The sequence below is a fragment of the Pleurodeles waltl genome, unplaced genomic scaffold (assembly GCF_031143425.1).
Source record: "Pleurodeles waltl isolate 20211129_DDA unplaced genomic scaffold, aPleWal1.hap1.20221129 scaffold_39, whole genome shotgun sequence".
Lineage (NCBI taxonomy): Eukaryota > Metazoa > Chordata > Amphibia > Caudata > Salamandridae > Pleurodeles > Pleurodeles waltl.
In genome coordinates, this window is record NW_027150097.1 from 2,962,501 (window position 1) to 2,977,500 (window position 15,000).

Sequence of the window (15,000 nt, forward strand, 5' to 3'; positions counted from 1 at the left end):
GCGCATTCTAGCGCAGGCTTGACTCTAAAAAATCTCCTATGATAGTTGGAGGAAGATATCCCTTTATGCACATCAGCTCTCCTGAACATAAGGCAGATACCCTTGCACTGAAGGCAGCCCGAAGTGCACCTTTGCATAGACAAAGAGCAGAACTGCACCATTTCTGTGAAGATATGTCTCAGTTCTGCTCTCTACGAGTGACGCACAAAGGAACTTTGCTGGCTGTGCTGCACTGCGTCCCTTCTTTCTAAATATTCCAATTAATGATCAGTTTACCAAAAAAGTAGCAAATCTGCACCCATAGATGTACTCCTTGAAAGGATACAAATTTACTACCTTTTTAAAATACACAATCACTGGCAATAGTAGCCTTGGAATGCTATGCCAGATTCAGGTTCGAAGCTATGCCCCTTTTCTTTCTCAGACTCACACAATCCTCTCTCCTGCTGATTCCATTGTAACTCAGGTACGCTCTGCTCCTTCATATAGTCCCCAGCACGGCATGCTGACAAGCTCCTGGCTCCATAGCTCAGGGGTTAGAGCACTGGTCTTGTAAACCAGGGGTCGTGAGTTCAAATCTCACTGGGCCTCACAAACATTTTGGATTTAACAACACTTTTTAGTTCATTGGGGAGCCTCACTACAAATATTCTTTTCAAGATAGAAAAACAAAGGCGACACAGGGCAAAGCACGCAAGAACGGGGGGCATTACACACAGTGTCAGTGGAATGACAAACACAAGACTCCTACAGGGTCATACAATTGACTTGTGTGAGAATGGGGGATGTTTAGAGTGTGACATCCCAAAATATCATTCTTGACTTGGTCGTTGGCTTTGGTGCCCCTTCAGCCACGTCCTTTCCAATGCACATGTCATTTTTTTAATATCATCCTGATTTCACTGTGAGATTTTAACTTGTTCTTTTTTTCGGGTCCGGAATTTAAGTGTACATTTAGGCCCATGTTTAAACAGATTTCTCATCGGGTTGCATCACTTTTTCGATGCAGCATTAACACAATTCGTTTTTTGGTATTTACAAAGCCATGCACATGTTAAGAAAAAGTAACAGCACACAGCACCTTGCTCTGCCATGCTTTACTTTGCGTCAGGTAGGTGTTCCACAGGTGGTACATGGTTTTCTTGTACATCCACACATGGATTTTGATGTAAACCCATGTTTACAAAAACATACAGTCATGGTTTTGTGCCACAATGGTGCGCCTCCCCGAGGCTGGTGTAAGGAGAACAGATGTCTTTATTTCTCCATGTTACTGCCTCTTTGCATGTGGTGTGCTGCAATTTGCAGAACAGATACAAGGAGTAAACAAGCACTTGCAATACAACATGTCTGGCATTTCTCCGAGATAGAGCTATTAGCAGCTGTAAACTCCCAACCAGACTTTTCTTGACTCATTAAATGTAAATAATGAGCGCGATCGCGCTGCTACAGTTCACTCATATTGAAACCTATTGGCAAAAGTGCAATTATCTATGTAACCGGCAAAAGTTCAATTAATTATGTAACAGGGTCGATGTCATGCAATGAGCTCGACTTCTGTCAAACGAGATCGTGCTGTGAAAAAAAGAGAAAAAGTAGTCCACAAACCAGATGGAAAACAGCGAGCCTCCTATGTTTTCAGTACTTGGTCGCTGCGCTCAAGGAGGGCTAACCACCGGAAAAGGCATGACGTATGCATGCCTTCCACTAACGAAAGCAAGCAGATTTTAACAGGGAAGCCCACGAACCAATGAAAGACACCAACGTGAAATGGACGGGGCTCCTAGCCCTTTTCTAACTACTACAGTGTCTCGCAAGCAACATGCATGCGCAAGCGCATCCTAGCGCAGGCTTGACTCTAAAAAATCTCCTAGGATAGTTGGAGGAAGATATCCCTTTATGCACATCAGCTCTCCTGAACATAAGGCAGATACCCTTGCACTCAAGGCAGCCCGAAGTGCACCTTTGCATAGACAAAGAGCAGAACTGCACCATTTCTGTGAAGATATGTCTGAGTTCTGCTCTCTTCGAGTGACGCACAAAGGAACTTTGCTCGCTGTGCTGCACTGCGTCCCTTCTTTCTAAATATTCCAATTAGTGATCAGTTTACCAAAAAAGTAGCAAATCTGCACCCATAGATGTACTCCTTGAAAGGATACAAATTTACTACCTTTTTAAAATACACAATCACTGGCAATAGTAGCCTTGGAAAGCTATGCCAGATTCAGGTTTGAAGCTATGCCCCTTTTCTTTCTCAGACTCACACAATCTTCTCTCCTGCTGATTCCATTTTAACTCAGGTATGCTCTGCTCCTTCATATGGTCCCCAGTACGGCATCTTGACAAGTTTCTGGCTCCATAGCTCAGGGGTTAGAGCACTGGTCTTGTAAACCAGCGGTCGTGAGTTCAAATCTCACTGGGGCCTCACAAACATTTTGGATTTAACAACACTTTTTAGTTCATTGGGGAGCCTCACTACAAATATTCTTTTCAAGATAGAAAAGGAAAGGCGACACAGGGCAAAGCACGCAAGAAAGGGGGGCATTACACACAGTGTCAGTGGAATGACAAACACAAGACTCCTACAGGGTCATACAATTGACTTGTGTGAGTATGGGGGATGTTTAGAGTGTGACATCCCAAAATATCATTCTTGACTTGGTCGTTGGCTTTGGTGCCCCTTCAGCCACGTCCTTTCCAATGCACATGTCATTTTTTTAATATCATCCTGATTTCACTGTGAGATTTTAAGTTGTTCTTTTTTTCAGGTCCGGAATTTAAGTGTACATTTAGGCCCATGTTTAAACAGATTTTTCTTCGGGTTGCATCACTTTTTCGATGCAGCATTAACACAATTCGTTTTTTGGTATTTACAAAGCCATGCACATGTTAGGAAAAAGTAACAGCACACAGCACCTTGCTCTGCCATGCTTTACTTTGCGTCAGGTAGGTGTTCCACAGGTGGTACATGGTTTTCTTGTACACCCACACATGGATTTTGATGTAAACCCATGTTTACAAAAACATACAGTCATGGTTTTGTGCCACAATGGTGCGCCTCCCCGAGGCTGGTGTAAGGAGAACAGATGTCTTTATTTCTCCATGTTACTGCCTCTTTGCATGTGGTGTGCTGCAATTTGCAGAACAGATACAAAGAGTAAACAAGCACTTGCAATACAACTGGTCTGGCATTTCTCCGAGATAGAGCTATTAGCAGTTGTAAACTCCCAACCAGACTTTTCTTGACTCATTAAATGTAAATAATGAGCGCAATCGCGCTGCTACAGTTCACTCATATTGAAACCTATCAGCAAAAGTGCAATTATCTATGTAACCGGCAAAAGTTCAATTAATTATGTAACAGGGTCGATGTCATGCAATGAGCTCGACTTCTGTCAAACGAGATCGTGCTGTGAAAATAAGAGAAAAAGTAGTCCACAAACCAGGTGGAAAACAGCGAGCCTCCTATGTTTTCAGTACTTGGTCGCTGCGCTCAAGGAGGGCTAACCACCGGAAAAGGCATGACGTATGCATGCCTTCCACTAACGAAAGCAAGCAGATTTTAACAGGGAAGCCCACGAACCAATGAAAGACACCAACGTGAAATGGACGGGGCTCCTAGCCCATTTCTAACTACAACAGCGTCTCGCAAGCAATACGCATGCGCAAGCGCATTCTAGCGCAGGCTTACCTCTAAAAAATCTCCTATGATAGTTGGAGGAAGATATCCCTTTATGCACATCAGCTCTCCTGAACATAAGGCAGATACCCTTGCACTCAAGGCAGCCCGAAGTGCACCTTTGCATAGACAAAGAGCAGAACTGCACCATTTCAGTGAAGATATGTCTGAGTTCTGCTCTCTTCGAGTGACGCACAAAGGAACTTTGCTCGCTGTGCTGCACTGCGTCCCTTCTTTCTAAATATTCCAATTAGTGATCAGTTTACCAAAAAAGTAGCAAATCTGCACCCATAGATGTACTCCTTGAAAGGATACAAATTTACTACCTTTTTAAAATACACAATCACGGGCAATAGTAGCCTTGGAAAGCTATGCCAGATTCAGGTTTGAAGCTATGCCCCTTTTCTTTCTCAGACTCACACAATCCTCTCTCCTGCTGATTCCATTTTAAGTCAGGTATGCTCTGCTCCTTCATATAGTCCCCAGCACGGCATCTTGACAAGTTTCTGGCTCTATAGGTCAGGGGTTAGAGCACTGGTCTTGTAAACCAGGAGTCGCGAGTTCAAATCTCACTGGGGCCTCACAAACATTTTGGATTTAACAACACTTTTTAGTTCATTGGGGAGCCTCACTACAAATATTCTTTTCAAGATAGAAAAGCAAAGGCGACACAGGGCAAAGCACGCAAGAAAGGGGGGCATTACACACAGTGTCAGTGGAATGACAAACACAAGACTCCTACAGGGTCATACAATTGACTTGTGTGAGTATGGGGGATGTTTAGAGTGTGACATCCCAAAATATCATTCTTGACTTGGTCGTTGGCTTTGGTGCCCCTTCAGCCACGTCCTTTCCAATGCACATGTCATTTTTTTAATATCATCCTGATTTCCCTGTGAGATTTTAAGTTGTTCTTTTTTTCAGGTCCGGAATTTAAGTGTACATTTAGGCCCATGTTTAAAGAGATTTTTCTTCGGGTTGCATCACTTTTTCAATGCAGCATTAACACAATTCGTTTTTTGGTATTTACAAAGCCATGCACATGTTAGGAAAAAGTAACAGCACACAGCACCTTGCTCTGCCATGCTTTACTTTGCGTCAGGTAGGTGTTCCACAGGTGGTACCTGGTTTTCTTGTACACCCACACATGGATTTTGATGTAAACCCATGTTTACAAAAACATACAGTCATGGTTTTGTGCCACAATGGTGCGCCTCCCCGAGGCTGGTGTAAGGAGAACAGATGTCTTTATTTCTCCATGTTACTGCCTCTTTGCATGTGGTGTGCTGCAATTTGCAGAACAGATACAAAGAGTAAACAAGCACTTGCAATACAACTGGTCTGGCATTTCTCCGAGATAGAGCTATTAGCAGTTGTAAACTCCCAACCAGACTATTCTTGACTCATTAAATGTAAATAATGAGCGCAATCGCCCTGCTACAGTTCACTCATATTGAAACCTATCGGCAAAAGTGCAATTATCTATGTAACCGGCAAAAGTTCAATTAATTATGTAACAGGGTCGATGTCATGCAATGAGCTCGACTTCTGTCAAACGAGATCGTGCTGTGAAAAAAAGAGAAAAAGTAGTCCACAAACCAAATGGAAAACAGCGAGCCTCCTATGTTTTCAGTACTTGGTCGCTGCGCTCAAGGAGGGCTAACCACCGGAAAAGGCATGACGTATGCATGCCTTCCACTAACGAAAGCAAGCAGATTTTAACAGGGAAGCCCACGAACCAATGAAAGACACCAACGTGAAATGGACGGGGCTCCTAGCCCTTTTCTAACTACTACAGTGTCTCGCAAGCAATACGCATGCGCAAGCGCATCCTAGCGCAGGCTTGACTCTAAAAAATCTCCTAGGATAGTTGGAGGAAGATATCCCTTTATGCACATCAGCTCTCCTGAACATAAGGCAGATACCCTTGCACTCAAGGCAGCCCGAAGTGCACCTTTGCATAGACAAAGAGCAGAACTGCACCATTTCTGTGAAGATATGTCTGAGTTCTGCTCTCTTCGAGTGACGCACAAAGGAACTTTGCTCGCTGTGCTGCACTGCGTCCCTTCTTTCTAAATATTCCAATTAGTGATCAGTTTACCAAAAAAGTAGCAAATCTGCACCCATAGATGTACTCCTTGAAAGGATACAAATTTACTACCTTTTTAAAATACACAATCACTGGCAATAGTAGCCTTGGAAAGCTATGCCAGATTCAGGTTTGAAGCTATGCCCCTTTTCTTTCTCAGACTCACACAATCCTCTCTCCTGCTGATTCCATTGTGACTTAGGTGTGCTCTGCTCCTTCATATAGTCCCCAGCACGGCATCCTGACAAGCTCCTGGCTCCATAGCTCAGGGGTTAGAGCACTGGTCTTGTAAACCAGGTGTCGTGAGGTCAAATCTCACTGGGGCCTCACAAACATTTTGGATTTAACAACACTTTTTTGTTCATTGGGGAGCCTCACTACAAATATTCTTTTCAAGATAGAAAAACAAAGGCGACACAGGGCAAAGCACGCAAGAACGGGGGGAATTACACACAGTGTCAGTGGAATGACAAACACAAGACTCCTACAGGGTCATAAAATTGACTTGTGTGAGTATGGGGGATGTTTAGAGTGTGACATCCCAAAATATCATTCTTGACTTGGTCGTTGGCTTTGGTGCCCCTTCAGCCACGTCCTTTCCAATGCACATGTCATTTTTTTAATATCATCCTGATTTCACTGTGAGATTTTAACTTGTTCTTTTTTTCAGGTCCGGAATTTAAGTGTACATTTAGGCCCATGTTTAAACAGATTTTTCATCGGGTTGCATCACTTTTTCGATGCAGCATTAACACAATTCGTTTTTTGGTATTTACAAAGCCATGCACATGTTAAGAAAAAGTAACAGCACACAGCACCTTGCTCTGCCATGCTTTACTTTGCGTCAGGTAGGTGTTCCACAGGTGGTACATGGTTTTCTTGTACACCCACACATGGATTTTGATGTAAACCCATGTTTACAAAAACATACAGTCATGGTTTTGTGCCACAATGGTGCGCCTCCCCGAGGATGGTGTAAGGAGAACAGATGTCTTTATTTCTCCATGTTACTGCCTCTTTGCATGTGGTGTGCTGCAATTTGCAGAACAGATACAAAGAGTAAACAAGCACTTGCAATACAACTGGTCTGGCATTTCTCCGAGATAGAGCTATTAGCAGTTGTAAACTCCCAACCAGACTTTTCTTGACTCATTAAATGTAAATAATGAGCGCAATCGCCCTGCTACAGTTCACTCATATTGAAACCTATCGGCAAAAGTTCAATTATCTATGTAACCGGCAAAAGTTCAATTAATTATGTAACAGGGTCGATGTCATGCAATGAGCTCGACTTCTGTCAAACGAGATCGTGCTGTGAAAAAAAGAGAAAAAGTAGTCCACAAACCAGATGGAAAACAGCGAGCCTCCTATGTTTTCAGTACTTGGTCGCTGCGCTCAAGGAGGGCTAACCACCGGAAAAGGCATGACGTATGCATGCCTTCCACTAACGAAAGCAAGCAGATTTTAACAGGGAAGCCCACGAACCAATGAAAGACACCAACGTGAAATGGACGGGGCTCCTAGCCCTTTTCTAACTACTACAGCGTCTCGCAAGCAATACGCATGCACAAGCGCATTCTAGCGCAGGCTTGACTCTAAAAAATCTCCTAGGATAGTTGGAGGAAGATATCCCTTTATGCACATCAGCTCTCCTGAACATAAGGCAGATACCCTTGCACTCAAGGCAGCCCGAAGTGCACCTTTGCATAGACAAAGAGCTGAACTGCACCATTTCTGTGAAGATATGTCTCAGTTCTGCTCTCTTCGAGTGACGCACAAAGGAACTTTGCTCGCTGTACTGCACTGCGTCCCTTCTTTCTAAATATTCCAATTAGTGATCAGTTTACCAAAAAAGTAGCAAATCTGCACCCATAGATGTACTCCTTGAAAGGATACAAATTTACTACCTTTTTAAAATACACAATCACTGGCAATAGTAGCCTTGGAAAGCTATGCCAGATTCAGGTTTGAAGCTATGCCCCTTTTCTTTCTCAGACTCACACAATCCTCTCTCCTGCTGATTCCATTGTAACTCAGGTATGCTCTGCTCCTTCATATAGTCCCCAGCACGGCATCCTGACAAGTTCCTGGCTCCATAGCTCAGTGGTTAGAGCACTGGTCTTGTAAACCAGGGGTCGTGATTTCAAATCTCACTGGGGCCTCACAAACATTTTGGATTTAACAACACTTTTTAGTTCATTGGGGAGCCTCACTACAAATATTATTTTCAAGATAGAAAAACAAAGGCGACACAGGGCAAAGCACGCAAGAACGGGGGGCATTACACACAGTGTCAGTGGAATGACAAACACAGGACTCCTACAGGGTCATAAAATTGACTTGTGTGAGTATGGGGGATGTTTAGAGTGTGACATCTCAAAATATCATTCTTGACTTGGTCGTTGGCTTTGGTGCCCCATCAGCCACGTCCTTTCCAATGCACATGTAATTTTTTTAATATCATCCTGATTTCACTGTGAGATTTTAACTTGTTCTTTTTTTCGGGTCCGGAATGTAAGTGTATATTTAGGCCCATGTTTAAACCGATTTTGCATCGGGTTGCATCACTTTTTGAATGCAGCATTAACACAATTAGTTTTTTGGTATTTACAAAGCCATGCACATGTTAAGAAAAGGTAACAGCACACAGCACCTTGCTCTGCCATGCTTTACTTTGCGTCAGGTAGGTGTTCCACGGGTGGTACATGTTTTTCTCATACATCCACACATGGATTTTGATGTAAACCCATATTTACAAAAACATACAGTCATGGTTTTGTGCCACAATGTTGCACCTACCCGAGGCTGGTGTAAGGCGAACAGATGTCTTTATTTCTCCATGTCACTGCCTCTTTGCATGTGGTGTGCTGCAATTTGCAGCACAGATACAAAGAGTAAACAAGCACTTGCAATACAACATGTCTGGCATTTCTCCGAGATAGAGCTATTAGCAGTTGTAAACTCCCAACCAGACTTTTCTTGACTCATTAAATGTAAATAATGAGCGCGATCGCGCTGCTACAGTTCACTCATATTGAAACCTATCGGCAAAAGTGCAATTATCTATGTAACTGGCAAAAGTTCAATTAATTATGTAACAGGGTCGATGTCATGCAATGAGCCCGACTTCTCTCAAACGAGATCGTGCTTTGAAAAAAAGAGAAAAAGTAGTCCACAAACCAGATGGAAAACAGCGAGTCTCCTTTGTTTTCAGTACTTGGTCGCTGCGCTCAAGGAGGGCTAACCACCGGAAAAGGCATGACGTATGCATGCCTTCCACTAACGAAAGCAAGCAGATTTTAACAGGGAAGCCCACGAACCAATGAAAGACACCAACGTGAAATGGACGGGGCTCCTAGCCCTTTTCTAACTACAACAGCGTCTCGCAAGCAATACGCATGCGCAAGCGCATTCTAGCGCAGGCTTGACTCTAAAAAATCTCCTATGATAGTTGGAGGAAGATATCCCTTTATGCACATCAGCTCTCGTGAACATAAGGCAGATACCCTTGCACTCAAGGCAGCCCGAAGTGCACCTTTGCATAGACAAAGAGCAGAACTGCACCATTTCTGTGAAGATATGTCTCAGTTCTGCTCTCTTCGAGTGACGCACAAAGGAACTTTGCTCGCTGTGCTGCACTGCATCCCTTCTTTATAAATATTCCAATTAGTGATCAGTTTACCAAAAAAGTAGCAAATCTGTACCCATAGATGTACTCCTTGAAAGGATACAAATTTACTACCTTTTTAAAATACACAATCACTGGCAATAGTAGCCTTGGAAAGCTATGCCAGATTCAGGTTTGAAGCTATGCCCCTTTTCTTTCTCAGACTCACACAATCCTCTCTCCTGCTGATTCCATTGTAACTCCAGTATGCTCTGCTCCTTCATATAGTCCCCAGCACTGCATTCTGACAAGCTCTTGGCTCCATAGCTCAGGGGTTAGACCACTGGTCTAGTAAACCAGGGGTTGTGAGTTCAAATCTCACTGGAGCCTCACAAACATTTTGGATTTAACAACACTTTTTAGTTCTTTGGGGAGCCTCACTACAAATATTATTTTCAAGATAGAAAAACAAAGGTGACACAGGGCAAAGCACGCAAGAACGGGGGGCATTACACACAGTGTCAGTGGAATGACAAACACAAGACTCCTACAGGGTCATACAATTGACTTGTGTGAGTATGGGGGATGTTTAGAGTGTGACATCCCAAAATATCATTCTTGACTTGGTCGTTGGCTTTGGTGCCCCTTCAGCCACGTCCTTTCCAATGCACATGTAATTTTTTTAATATCATCCTGATTTCACTGTGAGATTTTAACTTGTTCTTTTTTTCGGGTCCGGAATTTAAGTGTACATTTAGGCCCATGTTTAAACAGATTTTTCATCGGGTTGCATCACTTTTTCGATGCAGCATTAACACAATTCGTTTTTTGGTATTTACAAAGCCATGCACAAGTTAAGAAAAAGTAACAGCACACAGCACCTTGCTCTGCCATGCTTTACTTTGCGTCAGGTAGGTGTTCCACAGGTGGTACATGGTTTTCTTGTACATCCACGCATGGATTTTGATGTAAACCCATGTTTACAAAAACATACAGTCATGGTTTTGTGCCACTATGGTGCGCCTCCCCGAGGCTGGTGTAAGGAGAACAGATGTCTTTATTTCTCCATGTTACTGCCTCTTTGCATGTGGTGTGCTGCAATTTGCAGAACAGATACAAAGAGTAAACAAGCACTTGCAATACAACTGGTCTGGCATTTCTCCGAGATAGAGCTATTAGCAGTTGTAAACTCCCAACCAGACTTTTCTTGACCCATTAAATGTAAATAATGAGCGCAATCGCAGTGCTACAGTTCACTCATATTGAAACCTATCGGCAAAAGTGCAATTATCTATGTAACCGGCAAAAGTTCAATTAATTATGTAACAGGGTCGATGTCATGCAATGAGCTCGACTTCTGTCAAACGAGATCGTGCTGTGAAAAAAAGAGAAAAAGTAGTCCACAAACCAGATGGAAAACAGCGAGCCTCCTATGTTTTCAGTACTTGGTCGCTGGTCTCAAGGAGGGCTAACCACCGGAAAAGGCATAACGTATGCATGCCTTCCACTAACGAAAGCAAGCAGATTTTAACAGGGAAGCCCACGAACCAATGAAAGACACCAACGTGAAATGGACGGGGCTCCTAGCCCTTTTCTAACTACTACAGCGTCTCGCAAGCAATACGCATGCGCAAGCGCATTCTAGCGCAGGCTTGACTCTAAAAAATCTCCTAGGATAGTTGGAGGAAGATATCCCTTTATGCACATCAGCTCTGCTGAACATAAGGCAGATACCCTTGCACTCAAGGCAGCCCGAAGTGCACCTTTGCATAGACAAAGAGCAGAACTGCACCATTTCTGTGAAGATATGTCTCAGTTCTGCTCACTTCGAGCGACGCACAAAGGAACTTTGCTCGCTGTGCTGCACTGCATCCCTTCTTTCTAAATATTCCAATTAGTGATCAGTTTACCAAAAAAGTAGCAAATCTGCACCCATAGATGTACTCCTTGAAAGGATACAAATTTACTACCTTTTTAAAATACACAATCACTGGCAATAGTAGCCTTGGAAAGCTATGCCAGATTGAGGTTTGAAGCTATGCCCCTTTTCTTTCTCAGACTCACACAATCCTCTCTCCTGCTGATTCCATTGTAACTCAGGTACGCTCTGCTCCTTCATATAGTCCCAGCACGGCATTGTGTCAAGCACCGGGCTCCATAGCTCAGCGGTTAGAGAACTGGTCTTGTAAACCAGGGGTCGTGAGTTCAAATCTCACTGGGGCCGCACAAACATTTTGGATTTAACAACACTTTTTAGTTCATTGGGGAGCCTCACTACAAATATTCTTTTCAAGATAGGAAAACAAAGGTGACACAGGGCAAAGCACGCAAGAACGGGGGGCATTACACACAGTGTCAGTGGAATGACAAACACAAGACTCCTACAGGGTCATACAATTGACTTGTGTGAGTATGGGGGATGTTTAGAGTGTGACATCCCAAAATATCATTCTTGACTTGGTCGTTGGCTTTGGTGCCCCTTCAGCCACGTCCTTTCCAATGCACATGTCATTTTTTTAATATTATCCTGATTTCACTGTGAGATTTTAACTTGTTCTTTTTTTCGGGTCCGGAATGTAAGTGTATATTTCGGCCCATGTTTAAACCGATTTTGCATCGGGTTGCATCACTTTTTCAATGCAGCATTAACACAATTCGTTTTTTGGTATTTACAAAGCCATGCACATGTTAAGAAAAGGTAACAGCACACAGCACCTTGCTCTGCCATGCTTTACTTTGCGTCAGGTAGGTGTTCCACATGTGGTACATGGTTTTCTTGTACATCCACACATGTATTTTGATGTAAACCCATATTTACAAAAACATACAGTCATGGTTTTGTTCCACAATGTTGCGCCTACCCGAGGCTGGTGTAAGGCGAACAGATGTCTTTATTTCTCCATGTCACTGCCTCTTTGCATGTGGTGTGCTACAATTTGCAGCACAGATACAAAGAGTAAACAAGCACTTGCAATACAACTGGTCTGGCATTTCTCCGAGATAGAGCTATTAGCAGTTGTAAACTCCCAACCAGACTTTTCTAGACTCATTAAATGTAAATAATGAGCGCGATCGCGCTGCTACAGTTCACTCATATTGAAACCTATCGGCAAAAGTGCAATTATCTATGTAACCGGCAAAAGTTCAATTAATTATGTAACAGGGTTGATGTCATGCAATGAGCTCGACTTCTGTCAAACGAGATTGTGCTGTGAAAAAAAAGAGAAAAAGTAGTCCACAAACCAGATGGAAAACAGCGAGCCTCCTTTGTTTTCAGTACTTGGTCGCTGCGCTCAAGGAGGGCTAACCACCGGAAAAGGCATGACGTATGCATGCCTTCCACTAACGAAAGCAAGCAGATTTTAACAGGGAAGCCCACGAACCAATGAAAGACACCAACGTGAAATGGACGGGGCTCCTAGCCCATTTCTAACTACAACAGCGTTTCGCAAGCAATACGCATGCGCAAGCGCATTCTAGCGCAGGCTTGACTCTAAAAAATCTCCTATGATAGTTGGAGGAAGATATCCCTTTATGCACATCAGCTCTCCTGAACATAAGGCAGATACCCTTGCACTCAAGGCAGCCCGAAGTGCACCTTTGCATAGACAAAGAGCAGAACTGCACCATTTCTGTGAAGATATGTCTCAGTTCTGCTCTCTTCGAGTGACGCACAAAGGAACTTTGCTCGCTGTGCTGCACTGCGTCCCTTCTTTCTAAATATTCCAATTAGTGATCAGTTTACCAAAAAAGTAGCAAATCTGCACCCATAGATGTACTCCTTGAAAGAATACAAATTTACTACCTTTTTAAAATACACAAACACTGGCAATAGTAGCCTTGGAAAGCTATGCCAGATTCAGGTTTGAAGCTATGCCCCTTTTCTTTCTCAGACTCACACAATCCTCTCTCCTGCTGATTCCATTGTAACTCAGGTATGCTCTGATCCTTCATATAGTCCCCAGCACGGCATTGTGACAAGCTCCTGGCTCCATATCTCAGGGGTTAGAGCACTGGTCTTGTAAACCAGGGGTCGTGAGTTCAAATCTGACTGGGGCCTCACAAAGATTTTGGATTTAACAACACTTTTTAGTTCATTGGGGAGCCTCACTACAAATATTATTTTCAAGATAGAAAAACAAAGGCGACACAGGGCAAAGCACGCAAGAACGGGGGGCATTACACACAGTGTCAGTGGAATGACAAACACAAGACTCCTACAGGGTCATACAATTGACTTGTGTGAGTATGGGGGATGTTTAGAGTGTGACATCCCAAAATATCATTCTTGACTTGGTCATTGGCTTTGGTGCCCCTTCAGCCACGTCCTTTCCAATGCACATGTCAGTTTTTTAAATATCATCCTGATTTCACTGTGAGATTTTAACTTGTTCTTTTTTTCGGGTCCGGAATTTAAGTGTACATTTAGGCCCATGTTTAAACAGATTTTTCATCGGGTTGCATCACTTTTTCGATGCAGCATTAACACAATTCGTTTATTGGTATTTACAAAGCCATGCACATGTTAAGAAAAAGTAACAGCACACAGCACCTTGCTCTGCCATGCTTTACTTTGTGTCAGGTAGGTGTTCCACAGGTGGTACATGGTTTTCTTGTACATCCACACATGGATTTTGATGTAAACCCATGTTTACAAAAACATACAGTCATGGTTTTGTGCCACAATGGTTCGCCTCCCTGAGGCTGGTGTAAGGAGAACAGATGTCTTTATTTCTCCATGTTACTGCCTCTTTGCATGTGGTGTGCTGCAATTTGCAGAACAGATACAAAGAGTAAACAAGCACTTGCAATACAACTGGTCTGGCATTTCTCAGAGATAGAGCTATTAGCAGTTGTAAACTCCCAACCAGACTTTTCTTGACTCATTAAATGTAAATAATGAGCGCAATCGCGCTGCTACAGTTCACTCATATTGAAACCTATCGGCAAAAGTGCAATTATCTATGTAACCGGCAAAAGTTCAATTAATTATGTAACAGGGTCGATGTCATGCAATGAGCTCGACTTCTGTCAAACGAGATCATGCTGTGAAAAAAAGAGAAAAAGTAGTCCACAAACCAGATGGAAAACAGCGAGCCTCCTATGTTTTCAGTACTTGGTCGCTGCGCTCAAGGAGGGCTAACCACCGGAAAAGGAATAACGTATGCATGCCTTCCACTAACGAAAGCAAGCAGATTTTAACAGGGAAGCCCACGAACCAATGAAAGACACCAACGTGAAATGGACGGGGCTCCTAGCCCTTTTCTAACTACTACAGCGTCTCGCAAGCAATACGCATGCGCAAGCGCATTCTAGCTCAGGCTTGACTCTAAAAAATCTCCTAGGATAGTTGGAGGAAGATATCCCTTTATGCACATCTGCTCTCCTGAACATAAGGCAGATACCCTTGCACTCAAGGCAGCCCGAAGTGCACCTTTGCATAGACAAAGAGCAGAACTGCACCATTTCTGTGAAGATATGTCTCAGTTCTGCTCTCTTCGAGTGACGCACAAAGGAACTTTGCTCGCTGTGCTGCACTTCGTCCCTTCTTTCTAAATATTCCAATTAGTGATCAGTTTACCAAAAAAGTAGCAAATCTGCACCCATAGATGTACTCCTTGAAAG

At 43.2% G+C, this 15,000-nt stretch overlaps 7 non-coding genes across 7 annotated transcripts; all 7 read left to right on the plus strand.

Moving 5' to 3' along the window:
• Positions 1 to 518: 518 nt before the first annotated feature.
• On the plus strand, positions 519 to 592 carry TRNAT-UGU (transfer RNA threonine (anticodon UGU)). The gene has a single exon. It is a non-coding gene; the product is annotated as a tRNA-Thr (tRNA).
• A 1,760-nt stretch (positions 593 to 2,352) lies between these two features.
• Positions 2,353 to 2,425, plus strand: TRNAT-UGU (transfer RNA threonine (anticodon UGU)). The gene has a single exon. It is a non-coding gene; the product is annotated as a tRNA-Thr (tRNA).
• A 3,597-nt stretch (positions 2,426 to 6,022) lies between these two features.
• Positions 6,023 to 6,095, plus strand: TRNAT-UGU (transfer RNA threonine (anticodon UGU)). The gene has a single exon. It is a non-coding gene; the product is annotated as a tRNA-Thr (tRNA).
• Positions 6,096 to 7,857: 1,762 nt separating this feature from the next.
• Positions 7,858 to 7,930, plus strand: TRNAT-UGU (transfer RNA threonine (anticodon UGU)). Its single transcript has one exon. It is a non-coding gene; the product is annotated as a tRNA-Thr (tRNA).
• A 1,762-nt stretch (positions 7,931 to 9,692) lies between these two features.
• On the plus strand, positions 9,693 to 9,765 carry TRNAT-AGU (transfer RNA threonine (anticodon AGU)). The gene has a single exon. It is a non-coding gene; the product is annotated as a tRNA-Thr (tRNA).
• A 1,761-nt stretch (positions 9,766 to 11,526) lies between these two features.
• TRNAT-UGU (transfer RNA threonine (anticodon UGU)) lies at positions 11,527 to 11,599 on the plus strand. The gene has a single exon. It is a non-coding gene; the product is annotated as a tRNA-Thr (tRNA).
• Positions 11,600 to 13,362: 1,763 nt separating this feature from the next.
• On the plus strand, positions 13,363 to 13,435 carry TRNAT-UGU (transfer RNA threonine (anticodon UGU)). The gene has a single exon. It is a non-coding gene; the product is annotated as a tRNA-Thr (tRNA).
• Positions 13,436 to 15,000: the final 1,565 nt, after the last annotated feature.